Here is a 25,008-nt window from a genome sequence, read left to right as displayed (position 1 = left end):
GTATCTCCCCCCCTCCTAGGAGTCTTAAGATGTTCGATACCAATGTATCTCAGAGAGCTGATGTTGTGACGAGCCTCCATTAAATTGCATCCACAGGGTTTCTCTGGCCAAGAGTCCTGATATTACTCCTGTGTTCTGCTATCCTTGTTTTTAGAGCTCATTTCGTTTTTCCTACATAGCATAGACCACAAATACACTTGATCAGGTATACCACATTTTTTGTGGAATACGTAAGGATGCCCTTAATCTTAATGGCCTTGCCTGTGATAGGGTGATTGAACATTGTGCATCTGTTCGTAAAGTTACACTGGGTACATCAGCCACATCTTTAATTACCGACCGGTACATTGTCTAGGAAGGTGCTATGTGACACCGGTGGAAGATCAGACCTCACCACCTATTGACTGATGTTGGGGGCTCGTCTGAAGACTACCCCCGGGGGTTCTTCAATTGTCTTTTCCAGTTGTGGATCACTGCTCAAGATGTGCCAGGGTTTTTTTATGATATGGTCAAACTGTTTGCCAAGTGGGGAGTATTGAAGGAAGCAATGAACCCGTTGGTCAGGGGGACACGGTGGTTTGGGCGTCAGGCTGTCATCCTGGGTCATATTTTTGTAATGATCCCTTGCGTCATGCAGCCATTCCTCTGGTAACCCCGCTGTCTGAAACGTTTGTCATAGTCACTCTGTGTACTACAGATCCTGCGTATGCGACTGTGTTGGCTGATAGGGAGGCCCTTTTTCAGGGGTGTAGGGTAGAAGTTATTTGTATTTATTAAGGATCCCCATTAGCTGCTGCCAAGGCAGCAGCTACTCTTCCTGGGGTCCAGCAACATTAAGGCAGTTATATGACATTACATTTCATAACTCATTTCACAACACATTAAGTGTGTTCCCTCAGGCCACTACTCTATTACCACATATCTACAATACAAAATCCATGTGTACTGCTTTAAAACAGATTTCTGCTGCATTAGTAAAGATGTGATCAATACATGTGGATGATTTCATTCCTGTGCTGTTTGTAAATACCCTGGTAGGTTGACTGATAAACTGAACCAGGTTGCAGGCACTGGTTACAGTTTGAAGCTTTTTATTGAGTGGTCAGCTTGATGAAAGCCAGTCAATATTAAGGTCACCCAGAAAATATACCTCTCTGTTGATGTCACATACATTATCAAGCATTTCACACGTATTATCCAGATACTACCTGTTAGAACTTGGTGGTCTATAGCAACTTCCCACAAGAATGGGCTTTAGGTGAGGTAGGTGAACCTGTAGCCATATTACTTCAACAGTACTTAACATGAGATCCTCTCTAAGCTTTACAGGAATGTGGCTATGAATACAGACCGCAACACCGCCCCCATTGGCATTTATGTCTTTTCTGTAGATGTTATAACCATGTATTGCTACCACTGTATCATCAAAGGTATTATCTAAGTGAGTTTCAGAGATAGTCAGAATATGAATGTCATCTGTTACTAGCAAGTTGTCGATTTCATGAACCTTGTTTCTTAGGCTACATATGTTAATGTGGGCTATTTGTAGCACTTTTCTGGGATGCTTGATTGTTTTTATTGCTTTACTGGGAAGCTTATCAGAAGTAGCTAATTCCTGTCTGTCGGCTTCCTGTATAGGTCCATGCTAAAGCCACCCCCCTCCCTCTTTATCGAAATGTCCAGAAAACTTGTTTCATGCGCATCAAAGGTGAAGGGTGAATTTCAGATGTTCACTGCTTGTATTGATGAAGGAGTGGAATCGATGAAGTTCCTCTGCTGTGCCCTGGAATAAAAGGAATAATTCATCAATTAAGCGTTTCCAGTGCTTGATATGGCGCAAGAATGGATTGTTAGGGCTGAAAATCATATTCTTCTCAAACAACCCCACATACAGATTGGCATAATTCAGTGCCATTTTACTACCCATAGCAGTTCCCTTCTGTTGAATGAACATGTCATTTTAAAACGTGAAAAAGTTCTTACTCAGAACAATCTCAGTAAGTTCAACAATACAGTTAGTGCTAGGCAGTGTACCAGTGGGTCGTTGACTAAGACAGTGTGCCATAGCTTCTAGACCTGGGGTGGGGGATGTTAGTATACAGGGATTCATCATCAAAGCAAGCCATAAGCATCACTATTGATATTGTGCATTGTCTTAAGGGTGTTAATCATGTCCATAGAATCGCGTACATATGCAGGGAGAAAGTGGTGTTGTTTAATTGTCCCCGGATCTCATTCACATAATCATCAAGGTTTAACAACCCCATGGCTCCGTCCTTATCAGCATTACGCAATATTAATATGGAGTCATTTTTTTTATTCATCCAAGGCTTTGTCTCTGTTCTTTAGGGAGATTATTGTAGACTCTGTATTCTCATTTCTTATTCAGAATCGGAGACATCTTTTTCCACCAGTCTGTTTCTAGGGAGGGATTTCTGGATCTGGGCAGACAAAAGGTGGATTTGGCTCGAAAAGGGGTTTTCGTTCTGTGGGAAATGTCATTCTCTATTGTGTCACCCATAGCCTGAACACTCGTCTCACCCATACTTGACACATTCACATTTATGGGGCAGAAGAACTCCCCAAGTCTCAGTGTATGAAATAATTCTGAAACTCTATTGTAGTGTCAGAGTCATTACATGATGCATTGGAGAGAGAGAGAGAGAGAGAGAGAGAGAGAGAGAGAGAGAGAGAGAGAGAGAGAGAGAGAGAGAGAGAGAGAGAGAGAGAGAGAGAGAGAGAGAAGAGAGAGAGAGAGAGAGAGAGAGAGAGAGAGAGAGAGAGAGAGAGAGAGAGAGAGAGAGGTAAAGGTAGAGAGAGAGTAGAGGAGAGAGATGGAGAGAGAGAGAGAGAGAGAGAGAGAGAGAGGTAGAGAGAGAGAGAGAGAGAGAGAGAGAGAGAGAGAGAGAGAGAGAGAGAGAGAGAGAGAGAGAGAGAGAGAGAGAGAGAGAGAGAGAGAGAGAGAGAGAGAGAGAGAGAGAGAGAGAGAGAGAGAGAGAGAGAGAGAGGAGAGAGAGAGAGAAGAGAGAGAGAGAGAGAGAGAGAGAGAGAGAGAGTGAGAGTACCTTATAGTGTTAAGAGGCGGCTCTAGATTCAAATCTCTCTTAAGAGATGTCGCCCACAATACTCCGGAGGGAGACATCTACACCACCTACCCCCTCTGAGTGGTGCAGGGTAAGACAACGGCTCACCAACACAAAATGTCCCTGCGGGATTTACCCTAATACCACTAGACAGCATTTTTGCTCTGTTAGACAAATATAAAATGAAAGACTTTAAAAACATCCACATATTTGTGAATCATTGCATTAATAAAGTGTGCAACACTATGTGCAATATGGTTTAGATGAGAATCTCCTGTATAGTTTGAATAGCTGTCCTTATTTTGTTTCTGTATATACTATGGTATTTATGGGACATGCTAATAGCTGCACTCACACATGAAGCAGGAATGTGGCTTTGGCCATACCACATCCAAGGCTAGTGTAAACAGAAAAGTTGCAAATCTGATGTTGACGTGACATAGATTTCACATGACATATTTGACTAATGTAAATCTACCCTAAGAACGAGAGATAACACCTACAGTACTGGAGATTCTCCACAGATGGAGCTCCCTGGTTCTTTCTGCCAGAGTGATTTGCTCTGGCCCATTATTGTAATGACTGGGATTGGCCAGGCAGTGAAGCCTGGTGCTGCCCTGGCGGAGAGTCACAGACCAGCGGGAGTTACCCGCTGCCATTCCAGCTAATGAGCTGGATCTGGAGAGAGAGACGGGGAGATCATTGAGACATGGAGGAGATTCATTACATGGGGCTCCGCTCACGCCAACACACAGGGACCCAGGCCCAGTCACACACACGTACGTGTACGCCAGCACACCGTCATACAGGTCAACGACATGCTTTCTGTTTCTGTCAGTCGAACAGCCAAATGGATTCTGAAATCTTCTCTTTCAGAGGATAATAACCAACCTTATGAGAGAGAGAGCGAGCGAGAGAGAGAATAATAACCAACCTTATGAGAGAGAGCGAGAGAGAGAGAGATGAGGGAAGGGGGAGAAGAGAGGTATAGTGGATGGATTACAGGTCGATAGGGGCCATCGTCTCATTGCTGTGCCGTTGAGAGGGTCAATAAAAGGTCACAGTAGAGAAATGTGCTGAGGTCATGGTTTACAGTGCAGGGGGCGGTCCTTCATCAGCTCATTGTCTTTGACTCTGCCTCAGTAACAGCCAATCACTGATGTCAGTACTTCCTGGAACACAAAGAGTGTCTGTTTCTGACACTGGCTATTTGCAGGATAGGTTTGGCTGATATCTAGTGTGGTACTGTAACTTACTGGAATGGGTATCCTCTGACTAATCTGGAGAAAAAAACATACTTCATATATTCAGTATGATCTGGTCTCTTACATTGCTCGTTCTGGTATTTCTTAATTTCAAAAAATTTCTGGATTATGTGTGTATTGTGTTTTTTTTACTGCACTGTTGGAGCTAGAAACACAAGCATTACTGTACTGTTGGAGCAAGAAACACAATCATTACTGTACTGTTGGAGCTAGAAACACAATCATTACTGTACTGTTGGAGCTAGAAACACAATCATTACTGCACTGTTGGAGCTAGAAACACAATCATTACTGTACTATTGGAGCTAGAAACACAAGCATTACTGCACTGTTGGAGCTAGAAACACAATCATTACTGCACTGTTGGAGCTAGAAACATAAACATTACTGTACTGTTGGAGCTAGAAACATAAACATTACTGTACTGTTGGAGCTAGAAACATAAACATTACTGTACTGTTGGAGCTAGAAACACAAGCATTACTGTACTGTTGGAGCTAGAAACACAAGCATTACTGTACTGTTGGAGCTAGAAACACAATCATTACTGTACTGTTGGAGCTAGAAACAAGCATTACGCCGCACCTGCGATAACATCTGCATATCTGTGTACGCAACCTATAAACTTTGATTTGATGACAACAAATCCCTTTGCTCTGACCTCATAAGAGTTGAGGGATAGAGATACTTGAGGAACGGCAGTACAGTTAGAATAGCCACATCCTAGCTATATGTAGTCAGGACTTTATATATCCAGTGTGTTATGGTTAACAGTGGTCTTAAGTAATGGTCTGTCATACAGGGGTTTTTAGAGGGGGTCTATAATGATCTCTCTACTCCCTAGGGCTATGGAGCGAGGGCTGGTCATATATCTGTGTAGAGTGGCAGACATATTTAATATTACCCACACATGCACATGCACACTCAAATGGCAACTCATACCCAGACACACTCATGCATTTACTGTGGGATTTACACCTAGCTCAGTGTTCTAATACTGTGTGATTTACACCTAGCTCAGTGTTCTAATACTGTGTGATTTACACCTATCTCAGTGTTCTAATACTGTGTGATTTACACCTAGCTCAGTGTTCTAATACTGTGTGATTTACACCTAGCTCAGAGTTCTAATACTGTGTGATTTACACCTAACTCAGTGTTCTAATACTGTGTGATTTACACCTAGCTCAGAGTTCTAATACTGTGTGATTTACACCTAGCTCAGTGTTCTAATACTGTGTGATTTACACCTAGCTCAGAGTTCTAATACTGTGTGATTTACACCTAGCTCAGTGTTCTAATACTGTGTGATTTACACCTAACTCAGTGTTCTAATACTGTGTGATTTACACCTAGCTCAGTGTTCTAATACTGTGTGATTTACACCTAACTCAGTGTTCTAATACTGTGTGATTTACACCTAGCTCAGTGTTCTAATATTGTGTGATTTACACCTAACTCAGTGTTCTAATACTGTGGGATTTACACCTAGCTCAGTGTTCTAATACTGTGTGATTTACACCTAACTCAGTGTTCTAATACTGTGTGATTTACACCTAGCTCAGTGTTCTAATACTGTGTGATTTACACCTATCTCAGTGTTCTAATACTGTGTGATTTACACCTAGCTCAGTGTTCTAATACTGTGTGATTTACACCTAGCTCGGTGTTCTAATACTGTGTGATTTACACCTATCTCAGTGTTCTAATACTGTGTGATTTACACCTAGCTCGGTGTTCTAATACTGTGTGATTTACACCTAGCTCAGTGTTCTAATACTGTGGGATTTACACCTAGCTCAGTGTTCTAATACTGTGTGATTTACACCTAGCTCAGTGTTCTAATACTGTGTGATTTACACCTAGCTCAGTGTTCTAATACTGTGTGATTTACACCTAGCTCAGTGTTCTAATACTGTGTGATTTACACCTAGCTCAGTGTTCTAATACTGTGTGATTTACACCTAGCTCAGTGTTCTAATACTGTGTGATTTACACCTAGCTCAGTGTTCTAATACTGTGTGATTTACACCTAGCTCAGTGTTCTAATACTGTGTGATTTACACCTAGCTCAGTGTTCTAATACTGTGTGATTTGCACTTAGCTCGGTGTTCTAATATTGTGTGATTTACACCTAACTCAGTGTTCTAAATCAGCGCTCCGGTGTTGAAATGAGCTGGGCTGTTCTCACAGGCCTCTTCATTAGGGAGGTAATCGGTGTGTGTGTGGAGTTATCACCCTGAGAGAATGAACACACACACACACATATCGTGCACACACACACACACACACTTAAAAACCTATTGCTCAAATAAACAGCAAACCTGGTTTCAAAAAACAGATAATGCAGCATCTCACGGCACAACGCCTCTCCCCTATTTGACCTAGATCGTTTGTGTGTATATATTGTTATGTAGGCTACGTGTGCAATTTTTAAATTGATGTAGTTCTGTCCTTGAGCTGTTCTTGTCTATTAATGTTCTGTATTATGTCATGTTTCATGTTTTGTGTGGACCCCAGGAAGAGTAGCTGATGCTTTCGCAACAGCTAATGGGGATCCTAATAAAATACCAAAATGCCAAATAAAATACCAAAATACCAAATAAAATACCAAAATACCAAATAAAATACCAAAAAACCTACGCTCACAAACAGTGTGTGGAGTTATCACCCTGAGATACACACACACACACACACACACACACACACACACACACACACACACACACACACACACACACACACACACACACACACACACACACACACACACACATACATAGCCACGCTCACAAACATTGAAACATTTGTCACCTACACTTACAGTACTGACACAAACACGTGTGCTGTATATTTCTGCACGGTACAAATCCTTATGTGCACACATATACTGGAACACACACAACGTCCCAGCCTTACATTGAGAGTGATGGTAGCCATCTGTTATACATTATGAATAGCGTACACTCCGGACAGCATATGCATGTGCTTCATCATCATTAGCCCCAGATGCTGAAGCTGTTGACGTAAGTCTTACGCCAAGTAAGAGGGCTGGATGGATCTCAGATACATACAGTGCAGCCAGCTACCATGGGGCATTCTGACAGACAAAAAAGTTGGATAGGATTTCTTGGAGAAAGCACCTGCGTCTCCCTTCACTCTCATGAATGTTTTATGCCTTAGGAAGACAGTCCGTCTAGCTTGGTCTAGCGCTTCAGGAACCCCTTTGCCTAAGTAATGAGATGAAACATTAAGACAGACTCTTAGTTTAATATGAAACATTGTAAATTATGTACATGTAGATAGGACGTCAGCTCAGTTCACATATTAATAAAACATCAGGACCTGTGAGCACAGCTTGTTATGGAACTCTCTGAATGGGTCAGATCATCTAGTTTTGTTGTGCATACAGTATATACAGTGAGGGAAAAAAGTATTTGATCCCCTGCTGATTTTGTACGTTTGCCCACTGACAAAGAAATGATCAGTCTATAATTTTAATGGTAGGTTTATTTGAACAGTGAGAGACAGAATAACTACAAAAAAATGTAAAAAATGTTATAAATTGATTTGCATTTTAATGAGGGAAATACGTATTTGACCCCTCTGCAAAACATGACTTAGTACTTGGTGGCAAATCACAGAGGTCAGACGTTTCTTGTAGTTGGCCACCAGGTTTGCACACATCTCAGGAGGGATTTTGTCCCACTCCTCTTTGCAGATCTTCTCCAAGTCATTAAGGTTTCGAGCTTGACGTTTGGCAACTCGAACCTTCAGCTCCCTCCACATATTTTCTATGGGATTAAGGTCTGGAGACTGGCTAGGCCACTCATTTAACATTTACATTTAAGTCATTTAGCAGACGCTCTTATCCAGAGCGACTTACAAATTGGTGCATTCACCCTATAGCCAGTGGGTTAACCACTTTACAATATTATATATTTTTTTTTTTTTGGGGGGGGGGTGCGGGGGGGTAGAAGGATTACTTCCTATCCCAGGTATTCCTTAAAGAGGTGGGGTTTCAAATGTCTCCGGAAGGTGGTGAGTGACTCCGCTGTCCTGGCGTCGTGAGGGAGCTTGTTCCACCATTGGGGTGCCAGAGCAGCGAACAGTTTTGACTGGGCTGAGCGGGAACTATGCTTCCGCAGAGGAAGGGGAGCCAGCAGGCCAGTCAAAACTGCAGGCCACTCCAGGACCTTAATGTGCTTCTTCTTGAGCCACTCCTTTGTTGCCTTGGCCGTGTGTTTTGGGTCATTGTCATGCTGGAATACCCATCCACAACCCATTTTCAATGCCCTGGCTGAGGGAAGGAGGTTCTCACCCAAGATTTGACGGTACATGGCCCCGTCCATCGTCCCTTTGATGCGGTGAAGTTGTCCTGTCCCCTTAGCAGAAAAACACCCCCAAAGCATAATGTTTCCACCTCCATGTTTGACGGTGGGGATGGTGTTCTTGGGGTCATAGGCAGCATTCCTCCTCCTCCAAACACGGCGAGTTGAGTTGATGCCAAAGAGCTCGATTTTGGTCTCATCTGACCACAACACTTTCACCCAGTTCTCCTCTGAATCATTCAGATGTTCACTGGCAAACCTCAGACGGGCATGTATATGTGCTTTCTTGAGCAGGGGGACCTTGCGGGCGCTGCAGGATTTCAGTCCTTCACGGCATAGTGTGTTACCAATTGTTACCAATTGTTTTGTAATGTAAAATGTTTTCTTGGTGACTATGGTCCCAGCTGCCTTGAGATCATTGACAAGATCCTCCCGTGTAGTTCTGGGCTGATTCCTCACCGTTCTCATGATCATTGCAACTCCACGAGGTGAGATCTTGCATGGAGCCCCAGGCCGAGGGAGATTGACAGTTCTTTTGTGTTTCTTCCATTTGCGAATAATCGCACCAACTGTTGTCACCTTCTCACCAAGCTGCTTGGCGATGGTCTTGTAGCCCATTCCAGCCTTGTGTAGGTCTACAATCTTGTCCTGACATCCTTGGAGAGCTCTTTGGTCTTGGCCATGGTGGAGAGTTTGGAATCTGATTGATTGATTGCTTCTGTGGACAGGTGTCTTTTATACAGGTAACAAACTGAGATTAGGAGCACTCCCTTTAAGAGTGTGCTCCTAATCTCAGCTCGTTACCTGTATAAAAGACACCTGGGAGCCAGAAATCTTTCTGATTGAGAGGGGGTCAAATACTTATTTCCCTCATTAAAATGCAAATCAATTTATAACATTTTTTATATGCGTTTCTCTGGATTTTTTTGTTGTTATTCTGTCTCTCACTGTTCAAATAAACCTACCATTAAAATTATAGACTGATCATTTATTTGTCAGTGGGCAAATGTACAAAATCAGCAGGGGATCAAATACTTTTTTCCCTCACTGTATATACAGTGTATATATAAACTCAGCAAAAAAGAAACGTCCCTTCTTCAGGACCCTGTCTTTCAAAGATAATTTGTAAAAATCCAAATAATTTCACAGATTTTCATTGTAAAGGGTTTAAACACTGTTTCCCATGCTTTTTCAATTAACCATAAACAGTTAATGAACATGCACCTGTGGAACGGTCGTTAAGACACTAACAGTTTACAGACGGTAGGCAATTAAGGTCACAGTTATGAAAACTGAGGACACTAAAGAGGCCTTTCTACTGACTCTGAAAAACACCAAAAGAAAGATGCCCAGGGTCCCTGCTCATCTGTGTGAATGTGCCTTAGGCAAGCTGCAAGGAGGCAATAAATTGCAATGTCCGTACTGTGAGAAGCCTAAGAGAGCGCTACAGGGAGACAGGACGGACAGCTGATTGTCCTCGCAGTGGCAGACCACGTGTAACAACACCTGCACAGGATCGGTACATCCGGACATCACACCTGCGGGACAAGTACAGGATGGCAACAACAACTGCCCGAGTTATACCAGGAACGCACAATCCCTCCATCAGTGCTCAGACTGTCCGCAATAGGCTGAGAGAGACTGGACTGAGGGCTTGTAGGCCTGTTGTAAGGCAGGTCCTCACCAGACATCACCGGCAACAACGTCGCCTATGGGCACAAACCCACCGTCGCTGGACCAGACAGGACTGGCAAAAAGTGCTCTTCACTGACGAGTCACGGTTTTGTCTCACCAGGGGTGATGGTCGGATTCGCGTTTATCGTCGAAGGAATGAGCGTTACACCGAGGCCTGTACTCTGGAGCGGGATCGATTTGGAGGTGGAGGGTCCGTCATGGTCTGGGGCGGTGTGTCACAGTATCATCGGACTGAGCTTGTTGTCATTGCAGGCAATCTCAACGCTGTGCGTTACAGGGAAGACTTCCTCCTCCCTCATGTGGTACCCTTCCTGCAGGATCATCCTGACACGACCCTCCAGCATGACAATGCCACCAGCCATACTGCTCGTTCTGTGCGTGATTTCCTGCAAGACAGGAATATCAGTGTTCTGCCATGGCTAACGAAGAGCCCGGATCTCAATCCCATTGAGCATGTCTGGGACCTGTTGGATCGGAGGGTGAGGGCTAGGGCCATTCCCCCCAGAAATGTCCAGGAACTTGCAGGTGCCTTGGAGGAAGAGTGGGGTAACATCTCACAGCAAGAACTGGCAAATCTGGTGCAGTCCATGAGGAGGAGATGCACTGCAGTACATAATGCAGCTGGTGGCCACACCAGATACTGACTGTTACTTTTGATTTTGACCCCCCCTTTGTTCAGGGACACATTATTCAATTTCTGTTAATCACATGTCTGTGGAACTTGTTCAGTTTATGTCTCAGTTGTTGAATCTTGTTATGTTCATCTAAATATTTACACATGTTAAGTTTGCTGAAAATAAACGCAGTTGACAGTGAGAGGACGTTTCTTTTTTTGCTGAGTTTATATCTCCCGTGTAGCTCAGTTGGTAGAGCATGGCGCTTGTAACGCCTAGGTTATTGGTTCAATTTCCACAGGGACTAGTATAAAAAAAGTATGAAAATGTATGCACTCACTACTGTAAGTCGCTCTGGATAAGACCGTCTGCTAAATTATGTAAATGTATTTACTGCTGCAATAGTCATCTTTTGACCCCACAAAAGTCCCACAGCTCTCTGCAACTTAAAGGAAAACTCCACCCAAAAACTATATTTTGGTATGGGTTTCATTGTCCATTGTTGATATAGTCCCAAACTGTTTTGCATGTCAGCAATCAAGTTTTCCAGATATCTAACTTTCAAAATACAGAAATCCTTCCGGTATGATGCATTTTGCATCATATGACACAAAATGCAGCATTATATAATGAAAAATGCATCATATGGGGATGATTTATGTATTTTGAAAGTTCTATATCTTGACAACTTGATTGGTGACAAGCAAAACATTGTGGGACTATGTCAACAATGGACTAATTAAACAAATACCAAATGATAGTTTTTGGGTGGAATTTTCCTTTAATACTATAATTAATCATTGATTTTTCTTCAAAGTGCTCAAAGCACTTTACATTACATTTTCTTAGGGACTTCTCCGCCTCATCCCTCATCCGCCGCCAATGTGTACCACCCACCTGGGTGATTCAAAGCGCCTCTAGCACATTGAAAAGCTGTATATCAATGCAATCTATTTTCATGACAAAGCCACTCATTTCTACAATGCATCATGTCATTGAGATAGAACTGAACAACAGAGTAATATCAATAATGGATCAGAACCCTTTGTTAAGCCATTTATCCTACAGTGGAGCTGTAATATAATAGGCTAAACACAGTATGATCTGGCACACAAGAACAATTGAATACGTTTCTGAAATTCAGACTCTGAATGGCTGTACAGTAGAATGTCAGGGCAGTGTGATTTACCTGAGGTCCTAGTTCTGTGTGTACCTGTCTCTCTGTTTCGCCTGAATGGCCTTCACCAAGTCACAAAACCTCCCCTCAAAAAGCTAGAAGGATTGCATAGGTTTATCCTGGTAGGTTTCCACCATATTGCTTACACCCATTCTGATTCTGTCACATCTATAATATTCCTGGAACTACTCTGTCTAGTGATGAGAGCCAGGGGCTGAACGTGACTTGTGTAGACTGTGTGACAAATAACTTAATAGCCTTGAAGTTTCCTCTAGGCATCTGTGATAGAGTTTGTGTATAGAGGAATGGATGGAGGGATGGAGGGAGGGATGGATGGAGGTGAAGTGGGTGTCACCATGATTAGATCTACCCTCGTGATGGACATTAACCTCACAAACAGTCGTATGTCACCTAACAAGAGGGACATCTTGTCTGCCCTGCGTGTCATTGTTTGCAGACTTGGGGTGTGTGACTGGTTAAATGTATAGGATGAGGCTAAGCTTGCAGGCAGCATTTTCAGACTTGGGGGGTGTGACTCTGGTTAAATGTATTGGATGATGCTCAGCTTGCAGGCAGCATTTTCATTGTAATGCATATTGATTTATTTTCTAGCCCACCAGCCCAATCAGGGAGTGGTGTGTGTGTGTGTGTGTGTGTGTGTGTGTGTGTGTGTGTGTGTGTGTGTGTGTGTGTGTTTGTGTGTGATTAAAAGAGTTATATATTGATCCTCACCTTCAATCCCCCAGACTCCCCAGTGCCTCAACATATTCAACAGGATATAATTTACAGTAAAGGCATGTCAGTTGTTTTTCTCATCTTTGTCTCTGTGTTTTTAGACAGAGGCTGTGTCCAAATACACATACTTCAATCGTTTTATAGTATGCGAGAGTTCAAAAATCGAGTATACTTTAAATGCCCATTTTGGCACATTTCGGCTTTGACAACAGCTAGCTGATCAGTTAGAAATGGGGATATGCTACCGAAATGAACCAATAGCGGGAAACAACGCAATTGCGCATGACGCATTCTCAGTATGAGAAAATAGAACATTTTATAGTATGTGAATTTTTGAAAATCAAGTATGCTTTAAATGCCAGGATGTTATACTCGTTTCAGCTTTTCATCTAGTAGAATTCACTGCACAATTTCACAGCCACAATGCATTAGAAGAGGGGGGCTGCGAATTTTGATAGCTACAATATATGTCTTCAAGTAAATAATAAAACAACGTAGTGTGGTTAGCCATCCATCAGTAGTGAGTTAATGGTTCTACTCTTTTATTAAAAGCTGCAGTGTTTTTATGGACCATAAAGTGTTCTCTCTTGTTGGTGTGTGACCCAAGACAGCATTGCCTTCTACTGAGATATGCCATTATCACTGACCTTTTCCTTGGCTCAAGGACGGAGCCATTTTGATTTCACTTCCTGATGCCTCATAATGTCAGAGGTCAAACAAGATCGTATAATGAATGACTGAGCTGTCTAAGTGTGTCACTGTGTCAATTTCACCGTGCCACCCTCAGGGGGGTCCTTTGATTAGCTGGAGCCCTGCTGGGATGGTTTCCATAGAGACGTAAAGGTCACGGGGTTGATACCTATAAGTCGCTCTGGATAAGAGCGTCTGCTAAATGACTAAAATGTAAAATGTAAAATAACGGTTACAGAGGATGACCGTACAGTGCATAAGCTCTGTGATCAGTGTCTCAGGGCCCAATTAGACCAGTAGATCAAACCCCTGGGGGCCAGATATCACTGTGTGATCTTCACATAGTGATGCCTGAGGGGTTCTAATGGACATGCACACACACACACACACACACACTTTGATGCAGTCCATTGTTTTTTTACAGCTTCATCTGTAATATACAGCAGAGCTGTCGTCTTCTGTCACCTGCTCAGAGCCCTGTGGTGACCTATCGATTGGCTGGCTGCAGCTCTCTCCTCTCTGCTCTCTCCTCTCTCTTCTTTCCTCCCTGCTTTCTCCTCTCTCCTCTGTCCTCTGTCCTTTCTCCTCTCTCCTCTGTCCTCAGTCCCCTGTCTTCTTTCCTCTACTCTGTCCTTTCTCCTCTGTCCTCTGTCCCCTGTCCTCTCTCCTCTACTCGGTCCTCAGTCCCCTGTCCTCTCTCCTCTTCTCTGTCTTCTGTCCTCTGTCCTCAGTCCCCAGTCCCCTGTCCTCTCTCCTCTACTCTGTCCTCTGTCCCCTGTCCTCTCTCCTCTCCTCTGTCCTCTGTCCTCAGTCCCCCGTCCTCTCTCCTCTACTCTGTCCTCTGTCCCCTGTCCTCTCTCCTCTCCCCTCTCTGCTCTCTCCTTTCCCCTCTCTCCTCTGTCCTCTCTCCTCTCTGCTCTCTCCTCTCCTCTCCCCTCTCTCCTCTCCCCTCTCTGCTCTCTCCTTTCCCCTCTCTCCTCTGTCCTCTCTCCTCTGTCCTCTGTCCTCTCTTCTCTCTCCTCTACTCTGTCCTCTGTCCTCTATCCTCTCTCCTCTACTCTGTCCTCTGTCCTCTCTTCTCTCTCCTCTACTCTGTCCTCTGTCCTCTCTTCTCTCTCCTCTACTCTGTCCTCTGTCTTCTCTTCTCTCTCCTCTTCTCTGTCCTCTGTCCTCTGTCCTCTGTCCTCAGTCCCCTGTCCCCTGTCCTCTCTCCTCTCCTCTGTTCTCTGTCCCCTGTCCTCTCTCCTGTCCTCTGTCCTCAGTCCCCCGTCCTCTCTCCTCTACTCTGTCCTCTGTCCCCTGTCCTCTCTCCTCTCCCCTCTCTGCTCTCTCCTTTCCCCTCTCTCCTCTGTCCTCTCTCCTCTCTGCTCTCTCCTCTCCTCTCCCCTCTCTCCTCTCCCCTTTCTGCTCTCTCCTTTCCCCTCTCTCCTCCGTCCTCTCTCCTCTGTCCTCTGTCCTCTCTTCTCTCTCCTCTCCTCTGTCCTCTGTCCTCTCTTCTCTCTCCTCTACTCTGTCCTCTGTCCTCTCTTCTCTCTCCTCTACTCTGTCCTCTGTCCTCTCTCCTCTACTCTGTCCTCTCTACTCTGTCCTCTGTCCTCTCTCCTCTCCTCTGTCCTCTATCCTCTCTGCTCTTTGCTCTCTGCTCTCTGCTCTCTGCTCCACACAAAGAAACCAGAGAGGATAGTACTGTGGCTCAGTCTCAATTAACCCACTGTTCTCCATATAGTGCATAACTTTCACCAGAGAAAATGAGTGCACTTTCACTATATAGGGAATAGGGTGCTATTTGACTCTGGAACTCTGCTTCGAAGGGGTTCTGTGCTCTGTCTATGAACACGTCCAGCACTCAGTGAGTGATTATTGTGGGGTAGAGGATCCGGGAGAGGATCTTTTCATTGATCAATTTGCCTTCAGGCGGGCTGGCGGTCGGTGCGTCCTTGCGATTACATCAGGAACGGTGTAACATGGTTAGTGCGATGGAAAGGGGGATGAACATATGAAATGATTGGAGGAGGATTCTCTAATGAATGTGTTGTGTAAAGGGCAGGGAATGGCTGAGCTACGGAACCACACACAGCTCTAGAGGTGCAGAAACTCTCTCTCTCTCTCTCCTTTCTGTCTAGAATGACTCTCTCTACCTCTCGCTCCCCTCTCTCTCTAGAATGAGGGCAGTGTTTTCCCTTGCTGTGGTTTGTGTGAAACAACAGGATGTTGTGACCTTCATATCTCCCACCAGGCCTGCTGGGTGCATAAACACCCACCTTCCAACATCTTTATTATTATATATATATATATTTTGTAACCTTTATTTAACTAGGCAAGTCAGTTAAGTACAAATTCTTATTTACAATGACGGCCTACACCGGCCAAACCCGGACGACGCCACTTTAATAATGTTTACATATCTGCATTACTCATCTCATATGTATATACTGTTTTCTATACTATTCTACTGTATCTTAGTCCATGCTGCTCTGACATCGCTCGTCCATATATGTATATATTTTTAATTCATTCCTTACTTAGATTTGTGTGTATTGGGTATATGTTGTGAAATTGTTCGATATTACTTGTTAGATATTACTGCACTGCCGGAGCTCGAAGCACGAGCATTTCGCTACACCCACAATAACATCTGCTAAACACGTGTATGTGCCCAATCAAATTTGATTTGATTTGAATACCCCAAAACATCTCCATGACACCTCTATCCCACCTCCATGACACCCCTATCCCATCTCCATGACACCTCTATCACACCACCATGACACCTCTATCCCACCTCCATGACACCCCTATCCCACCTCCATGACACCCCTATCCCATCTCCATGACACCTCTATCACACCACCATGACACCTGTATCACACCTCTATGACACCTCTATCCCACCTCCATCCCACCTCTGAACTCCTCCAGTTGTCCCGTTCTCCTTGCTACCCTGTCCCAGGAGAGTCCCCTGTGATCCAGTTTCACACCACAGTCTCTCTCTCTCTCTCTCTCTCTCTCTCTCTCTCTCTCTCTCTCTCTCTCTCTCTCTCTCTCTCTCTCTCTCTCTCTCTCTCTCTCTCTCTCTCTTTCTGTCTATGTTTCTGTCTAATTTAATTTATCTTTTTTTCTGTCTCTCTCTCTCTCTCTCACACACACACACACACACACACACACACACACACACACACACACACACACACACACACACACACACACACACACACAGTGTCTTTCTACCTTTCTCTCTGTTCTCTTGATATTTTTCTATTTTATTGGGCTTCCTCTTAAGTCTGGCTATGAAGACGTTCTACCTCCTGTATCTGTCTGTCTGTCTTCCTACATCAAAACCCTTATCTCTCTGTACTGTCTATGCCTTGAGCATCTCATGCTCTGAACTTTGTGGCAGGCTTTGATCATCTTCAGAGGGGTTCCTACTATAGATATCACTATTTCACCTGTAATATAGCATCTTACTGTAAAGAGCTTTACCTAAAGATCCCACTATTTCAACTGTAATATAGCATCTTACTGTAAAGAGCTTTACCTATAGATCCCACTATTTCACCTGTCATTTAGCATCTTACTGTAAAAAGAGCTTTGCCTATAGATCCCACTATTTCACCTGTAATATAGCATCTTACTGTAAAGAGCTTTACCTATAGATCCCACTATTTCAACTGTAATATCTTACTGTAAAGAGCTTTACCTTAGGATCTGAGACTGATAAGAAACCCCCTGCCTTCTGTATCTTTCTGTCCCTGTCAGTATGCTTTGTGTGTTAGTGTGTGTGTACTGTGTGTGTGTGTACTGTGTGTGTGTACCGTGTGTGTGTACTGTGTGTGTGTGTGTGTGTGTGTGTGTGTGTGCGTGCATCAAGTGTGTGTGTATGTGTCTTAGGTCACATGAGCAGGATTGAAAAGTGTTTGAACGGTGTTTGAGCGGCACGTGGATTATCTCTTCACGTGAGTTATCTGTGCCCAGATTGGGTGAAAACGTGTTTTGGTGATGAGATTTCACTTCCACTTATGTTATAAAATACATTTTACCAAGACAAATATGATTATTCATGGTCTGAATTGTTCAGTGGGGTCTTTCTCTAACATTTAATTAACATTATATCCAAAAAGTCTGATTTTTCAACCTAATACATCCAATAATAAGCACCGAGCTCTGTTGACAGAGTGGTGTAGCTTTGTCGCATTTTACATGTTGTGGTGGTCGTCTTCAAAGTTGTTTCCGCTGGTCGCAAAAAGCTAAATTAGCATGACACGAGCTGAATAAAATTTAAAAGGCTTTGAAAATAATACCCTTGGGGTACGCTCAGTGCTTCGTTGACATTTTACAGAGATACGCTTGTTTTTGTGAGAAATCTTTAAAAAATAACAGGATTTTTCGCATTAATATGAAAAGCGTATACTAAAATATGAAAATACTACGTCATGTCTCAAAATCGATATCTATCTTCGGATTCGAGAAGAAGGATGAGGATTTCAATGGTAAGCCTGCAGGTAGTTAATTCTCTCACAGCATCCAGCCTAGCTAATGCGAACCTGCAGGTAGTTAATTCTTAATTTTCCTTATTTTGACCACTTTTTCCCTCTGGTCTCCATTGATTTAGTCACCCTAATTTTGGCCGTCCTACAAAGGTAAAAAGTCCAATCACTTTTGAACGGATTATGATACAGACATGAGGTTTGGACCATTGGTTTTCTTAGAGGATTATTTGCACAAAATGTGTTTTTTGATTGGACACCCTACTCTTTGTAATGGAATGGAAACTGTTCAGAGACACACACCTCTGCATATTGCTGCAGCTGTGTTTCAGAGGGCTGTTATGAAGCGGATTCATACAGTGCATTCGGAATGTATTCAGACCCCTTGACTTCTTCCACATTTTGTTACGTTACACCCTTATTCTAAAATTGAATAAATCATTTTTTCCCTCATCAAACTACACACAATATCCCATAATGACAAAGCAAAAACAGTTGTTTAGAAATTTTTGCAAGTTATTCAGACCCTTTACTCAGTACTTTGTTGAAGCACCTTTGGCTGCGATTACAGCCTTGAGTCTTCTTGGGTATGACGCTACAAGCTTGGCACACCGGTATTTAGGGCGTTTCTCCCATTCTTCTCTGCAGATCCTCTCAAGCTCTGTCAGGTTGGATGGGGAGCATTGCTGCACAGCTATTTTCAGGTCTCTCCAGAGATGTTAGATCGGGTTCAAGTCCGGGCTCTGGCTGGGGTACTCAAGGAATTTCAGAGACTTGTCCCGAAGCCACTCCTGCGTTGTCTTGGCTGTGTGCTTGGGGGTCGTTGTCCTGTTGGATGGTGAACCTTCGCCCCAGGTCCTGGGCGCTCTGGAACAGGTTTTCATCAAGGATCTCTCTTTACTTTGCTTCGTTCATCTTTCCCTCGATCCTGACTAGTCTCCCAGTACCTGCAGCTGAAAAACATCCCCACAGCATGATGCTGCCACCACCATGCTTCACCGTAAGAATGGTGCCAGGTTTCCTTCAGACATGACGCTTGGCATTCAGGCCAAAGAGTCCAATCTTGGTTTCATCAGACCAGAGAATCTTGTTTCTCATGGTCTGAGAGTCCTTTAGGTGCCTTTTACTGAGGAGTGGCTTCCGTCTGGCCACTCTACCATAAAGGCCTGATTGGTGGAGTGCTGCAGAGATGGTTGTCCTTCTGGAAGTTTCTCCCATCTCCACAGAGGAACTCTGGAGCTCTGTCAGTGAGACCATCAGGTTCTTGGTCACCTCCTTGACCAAGGCCCTTCTCCCCCGAATGCTCAGTTTGGCCGGGCGGCCAGCTCTAGGAAGGTTCTTGGTGGTTCCAAACTTCTTCCATTTAAGAATGATGGAGGCCACTGTGTTCTTGGGGACCTTCAATGCTGCAGACATTTTTTAGTACCCGTCCCCAGATCTGTGCCTCGACACAATCCTTTCTCGGAGCTCTACGGACAATTCCTTCGACCTCATGGTTTATGCTCTGACGTGCACTGTCAACTGTGGGACCTTTATATAGACAGGTGTGTGCCTTTCCAAATCATTGAATTTACCACAGGTGGACTCCAATCAAGTTGTAGAAACATCTCAAGGATGGTCAATGGAAACAGGATGCACCTGAGCTCAATTTTGAGTCTCATAGCAATGTGTCTGAATACTTATGTAAATAAGGTATTTCCATTTTTATTTTTAATACATTTGCAAAACAAAAGTTTTTTGTTGTTTTGCTTTGTCATTATGGGGTATTGTGTGTAGATTGCTGAGGAAAACAATTAATTTAATCAATTTTGGAATAGGATTGTAACGTAACAAAATGTGGAAAAAGGGAAGGGGTCTGAATACTTTCCAAATCACTGTATTCTATTAATGTGGTTTGCTTACCCAATCCTCATTAGTATTCTGAAATCACTCAGATTGGAGGAGCAATGGAAACCTGATGCTCAGTTCATTATTTAGCTATTCTGTCTGGGTTTACTGAAGAGGAGCTAATTTGCAGTGTTGAATTTATTTTAATTTGATGCATGATAACGGTTAGATTAATATGTTGAACTTTGGATGACAAGTAAGGCTTTTGTGTGATGATAATCAAATCAAATCAAATCAAATCAAATTGTATTGGTCACATGCGCCGAATACAACAGGTGCAGACATTACAGTGAAATGCTTACTTACAGCCCTTAACCAACAGTGCATTTATAAAACAACAACAAAAAAAGTGTTGAGAGAAAAAAGAGCAGAAGTAAAATAAAGTGACAGTAGGGAGGCTATATATACAGGGGGGTACCGTTGCAGAGTCAATGTGCGGGGGCACCGGTTAGTTGAGGTAGTTGAGGTAATATGTACATGTGGGTAGAGTTAAAGTGACTATGCATAAATAATTAACAGAGTAGCAGCAGCGTAAAAAGGATGGGGTGGGGGGGCAGTGCAAATAGTCCGGGTAGCCATGATTAGCTGTTCAGGAGTCTTATGGCTTGGGGGTAGAAGCTGTTGAGAAGTATTTTGGACCTAGACTTGGCACTCCGGTGCCGCTTGCCGTGCGGTAGCAGAGAGAACAGTCTATGACTAGGGTGGCTGGAGTCTTTGACAATTTTAAGGGCCTTCCTCTGACACCGCCTGGTATAGAGGTCCTGGATGGCAGGAAGCTTGGCCCCAGTGATGTACTGGGCCGTACGCACTACCCTCTGTAGTGCCTTGTGGTCGGAGGCCAAGCAGTTGCCATACCAGGCGGTGATGCAACCAGTCAGGATGCTCTCGATGGTGCAGCTGTAGAATTTTTTGAGGATCTGAGGACCCATGCCAAATCTTTTCAGTCTCCTGAGGGGGAATAGGCTTTGTCGTGCCCTCTTCACGACTGTCTTGGTGTGTTTGGACCATGATAGTTCGTTGGTGATGTGGACACCAAGGAACTTGAAGCTCTCAACCTGTTCCACTACAGCCCCGTCGATGAGAATGGGGGCGTGCTCAGTCCTCTTTTTTTTCCTGTAGTCCACAATCATCTCCTTTGTCTTGGTCACGTTGAGGGAGAGGTTGTTGTCCTGGCACCACACGGCCAGGTCTCTGACCTCCTCCCTATAGGCTGTCTCATCGTTGTCGGTGATCAGGCCTACCACTGTTGTGTCGTTGGCAAACTTAATGATGGTGTTGGCGTCGTGCCTGGCCATGCAGTCATGGGTGAACAGAGAGTACAGGAGGGGACTGAGCATGCACCCCTGAGGGGCCCCCGTGTTGAGGATCAGTGTGGCAGATGTGTTGTTACCTACCCTTACCACCTGGGGGCGGCCCGTCAGGAAGTCCAGGATCCAGTTGCAGAGGGAGGTGTTTAGTCCCAGGATCCTTAGCTTAGTGATGAGCTTAGAGGGCACTATGGTGTTGAATGCTGAGCTGTAGTCAATGAATAGCATTCTCACGTAGGTGTTCCTCTTGTCCAGGTGGGAAAGGGCAGTGTGGAGTGCAATAGAGATTGCATCATCTGTGGATCTGTTGGGGCGGTATGCAAATTGGAGTGGGTCTAGGGTTTCTGGGATAATGCTGTTGATGTGAGCCATGACCAGCCTTTCAAAGCACTTCATGGCTACAGACGTCAGTGCTACGGGTCGGTAGTCATTTAGGCAGGTTATCTTAGAGTCCTTGGGCACGGGGACTATGGTGGTCTGCTTGAAACATGTTGGTATTACAGACTCAGTCAGGGACATGTTGAAAATGTCAGTGAAGACACTTGCCAGTTGGTCAGCACATGCTCGGAGTACACGTCCTGGTAATCCGTCTGGCCCAGCGGCCTTGTGAATGTTGACCTGCTTAAAAGTCTTACTCACATCGGCTACGGAGAGCGTGATCACATAGTCATCCGGAACAGCTGGTGCTCTCATGCATGCTTCAGTGTTGCTTGCCTCGAAGCGAGCATAGAGGTGGTTTAGCTCGTCTGGTAGGCTTGTGTCACTGGGCAGCTCGCGGCTGTGCTTCCCTTTGTAGTCTGTAATAGTTTTCAAGCCCTGCCACATCCGATGAGCGTCAGAGCCAGTGTAGTACGATTCAATCTTAGTCCTGTATTGACTCTTTGCCTGTTTGATGGTTCGTCGGAGGTCATAGCGGGATTTCTTATAAGCGTCCGGGTTAGAGTCCCGTTCCTTGAAAGCGGCAGCTCTACCCTTTAGCTCAGTGTGGATGTTTCCTGTAATCCATGGCTTCTGGTTGGGGTATGTACGTACGGTCACTGTGGGGACGACATCATCGATGCACTTATTGATGAAGCCAGTGACTGATGTGGTGTACTCCTCAATGCTGTCTGAAGAATCCCGGAACATGTTCCAGTCTGTGCTAGCAAAACAGTCCTGTAGCTTAGCATCTGCGTCATCTGACCACTTTTTTATTAACCGAGTCACTGGTGCTTCCTGCTTTAGTTTTTGCTTATAAGCAGGAATCAGGAGGATAGAGTTATGGTCAGATTTGCCAGATTTGCCAAATGGAGGGCGAGGGAGAGCTTTGTATGCGTCTCTGTGTGTGGAGTAAAGGTGGTCTATAGTTTTTTTTCCTTAATGCACCTCTCTTGTGGTAGCTGGTTGATGCGATGGATGTAGAATTATGCCTTTGGAAGCAATGACTGTTCCAGATTTTGCTTTATGTTCCTCCATTATAATTTGCTGTATATGGAATAAATCTATGGTTTGCCCTTTAAAAGCGGACACTAAGCTATTTTGGAGCAGTCCAGAAGAAGGGTAACCTTTTCCTCCCTTTTCACTCTCTCTTCATCTCCATTCTAATATACATTCTAGTCATTTAGCAGACACTCTTATCCAGAGACACTTACAATTAGTGCATTCATCACTGTCCGACTCTTGGCAAAAGTAACTGTGTCCACCTCTGGTGAAGGTACCGTCAATGTTGCAGTGTTGCTGCACAGTTTCATTCTCTCTCTCTCTGTCTGTCTGTCTGTCTGTCTGTCTGTCTGTCTGTCTGTCTGTCTGTCTGTCTGTCTGTCTGTCTGTCTGTCTGTCTGTCTGTCTCTGGCAGCCACACACCACAACCCTCCCCAGGAACTGGGTGGCCAACCATTCCCCGTGCTCTGGCAGAAAAGCCATGAAAGATTGGGTTGGGGCTAAGGGGGACGTGTGAGTGTGTGCACGCTTGTGTGTGTACAGTATGTATATAAGTGTGTGTCCTACTATTCCCCCAGCACTGCCAGAAAGAACATAACAATTATTTTAGTGTGTGCTTATGGAGGATGTAGTGTGGTTTGTAGGGGAGAGCAGGCCTTTACACTGTTATTTGTCCTCTAACAAAGGTTGGAGTGTTTTGGAGAAGTGGTTTATTTCTGTTTGTTTCTACTGAACTTCAATTTTAAACTGCTTGTTGTAATATGCTTGTTGTAACATGCTTGTTGTAACATGCTTGTTGTAACATGCTGTTGTAACATGCTTGTTGTAACGTGCTTGTTCTAACGTGCTTGTTGTAACATGCTTGTTGTAACATGCTTGTTGTAATATGCTTGTTGTAACATGCTTGTTGTAATATGCTTGTTGTAATATGCTTGTTGTAACATACTGTTGTAACATGCTTGTTGTAACGTGCTTGTTGTAACGTGCTTGTTGTAACGTGCTTGTTGTAACATGCTTGTTGTAACATGCTTGTTGTAATATGCTTGTTGTAACATGCTTGTTGTAACGTGCTTGTCGTAACGTGCGTGTTGTAACATGCTTGTTGTAATATGCTTGTTGTAACATGCTTGTTGTAATATGCTTGTTGTAACATGCTTGTTGTAACGTGCTTGTTGTAACATGCTTGTTGTAACATGCGTGTTGTGCTTCAAGATCACAAAGCCCTGTATTCTATCTATCCTAATGCTGAACAAGATAATATGCTACACACTAGAGTTGGTAAAGGGCCAATGCCATTGTAACAAAGTGAAAGTTGCACCCCAGTCAGCGCTCTCAAAGTGAGAGTGTAAAGGAGCCTTTGGAATCAATTTAGGACAATTAGAGGACAGTTTCTAATGACAATGGCTTAACGGTATCTTTTATCAGCCCTTTAACAAGGTGAAGGGGAAATTAACTGGATATCACTTAGAAGTTTCTTTTTTAAGGGACCATTTTGGGATTTCTACTCCCAAACCAGTCTTTGCGGAACGTTCACTCTGCCGTAGGGAAAATTATCATCCAAAAGACATCAGCATTGAAGTGGTGCTATAATCCATACAGTAATTGTGAAAATTTCAATCATCTTTACAATGTATTGTATCGTATTATAGCCTACTGTGAATGCATTGTCACACAAACAGAGAGAAGTGGGTTAGGAAGTTATGCACTTGTTTATCATGTATATTTATGGTTCTCAACTTTTTGTGTAATGATATGAAACTATCTTCAAATTAATCTGGGTGATCCCAGTAGGTCTGTGTGTGTGTGTGTGTGTGTGTGTGTGTGTGCTGCACTGTGTGGTAAGGGAGCTGTGTTATCTCACTCATTGACTTCATTTGCATATAGCGCTACAGAAATCAATGACACTGTTTGGCTGCTGTTCCTCATTTGTTGCAGAGAGAGAAAGAGCCAGCAGCCCCCCCCCCACCTCCCCTCAGATCTGGGACCAGGCAACCTCCTCAGTCCCCTGTCCTGCACTGCAGCAGTCAGATCTGGGACCAGGCAACCTCCTCAGTCCCCTGTCCTGCACTGCAGCAGAGTCAGATCTGGGACCAGGCAACCTCCTCAGTCCCCTGTCCTGCACTGCAGCAGAGTCAGATCTGGGACCAGGCTACCTCCTCAGTCCCCTGTCCTGCACTGCAGCGGTCGTCTCAGAGTCAGATCTGGGATCAGTCTCCTGGACAGGGAGTACAGCCACTGTGACTGTCACTAGAGTGGAGCCTCATGGGAAGTGACTGGGCTGGAGTCATTCAGCATGTAAACATGCCAGACTGAGGCATCAA

Source organism: Coregonus lavaretus (genome assembly GCF_964263955.1).
Source record: "Coregonus lavaretus genome assembly, chromosome: 37".
Classification (NCBI taxonomy): domain Eukaryota; kingdom Metazoa; phylum Chordata; class Actinopteri; order Salmoniformes; family Salmonidae; genus Coregonus; species Coregonus lavaretus.
This window is presented reverse-complemented; position numbering follows the sequence as displayed.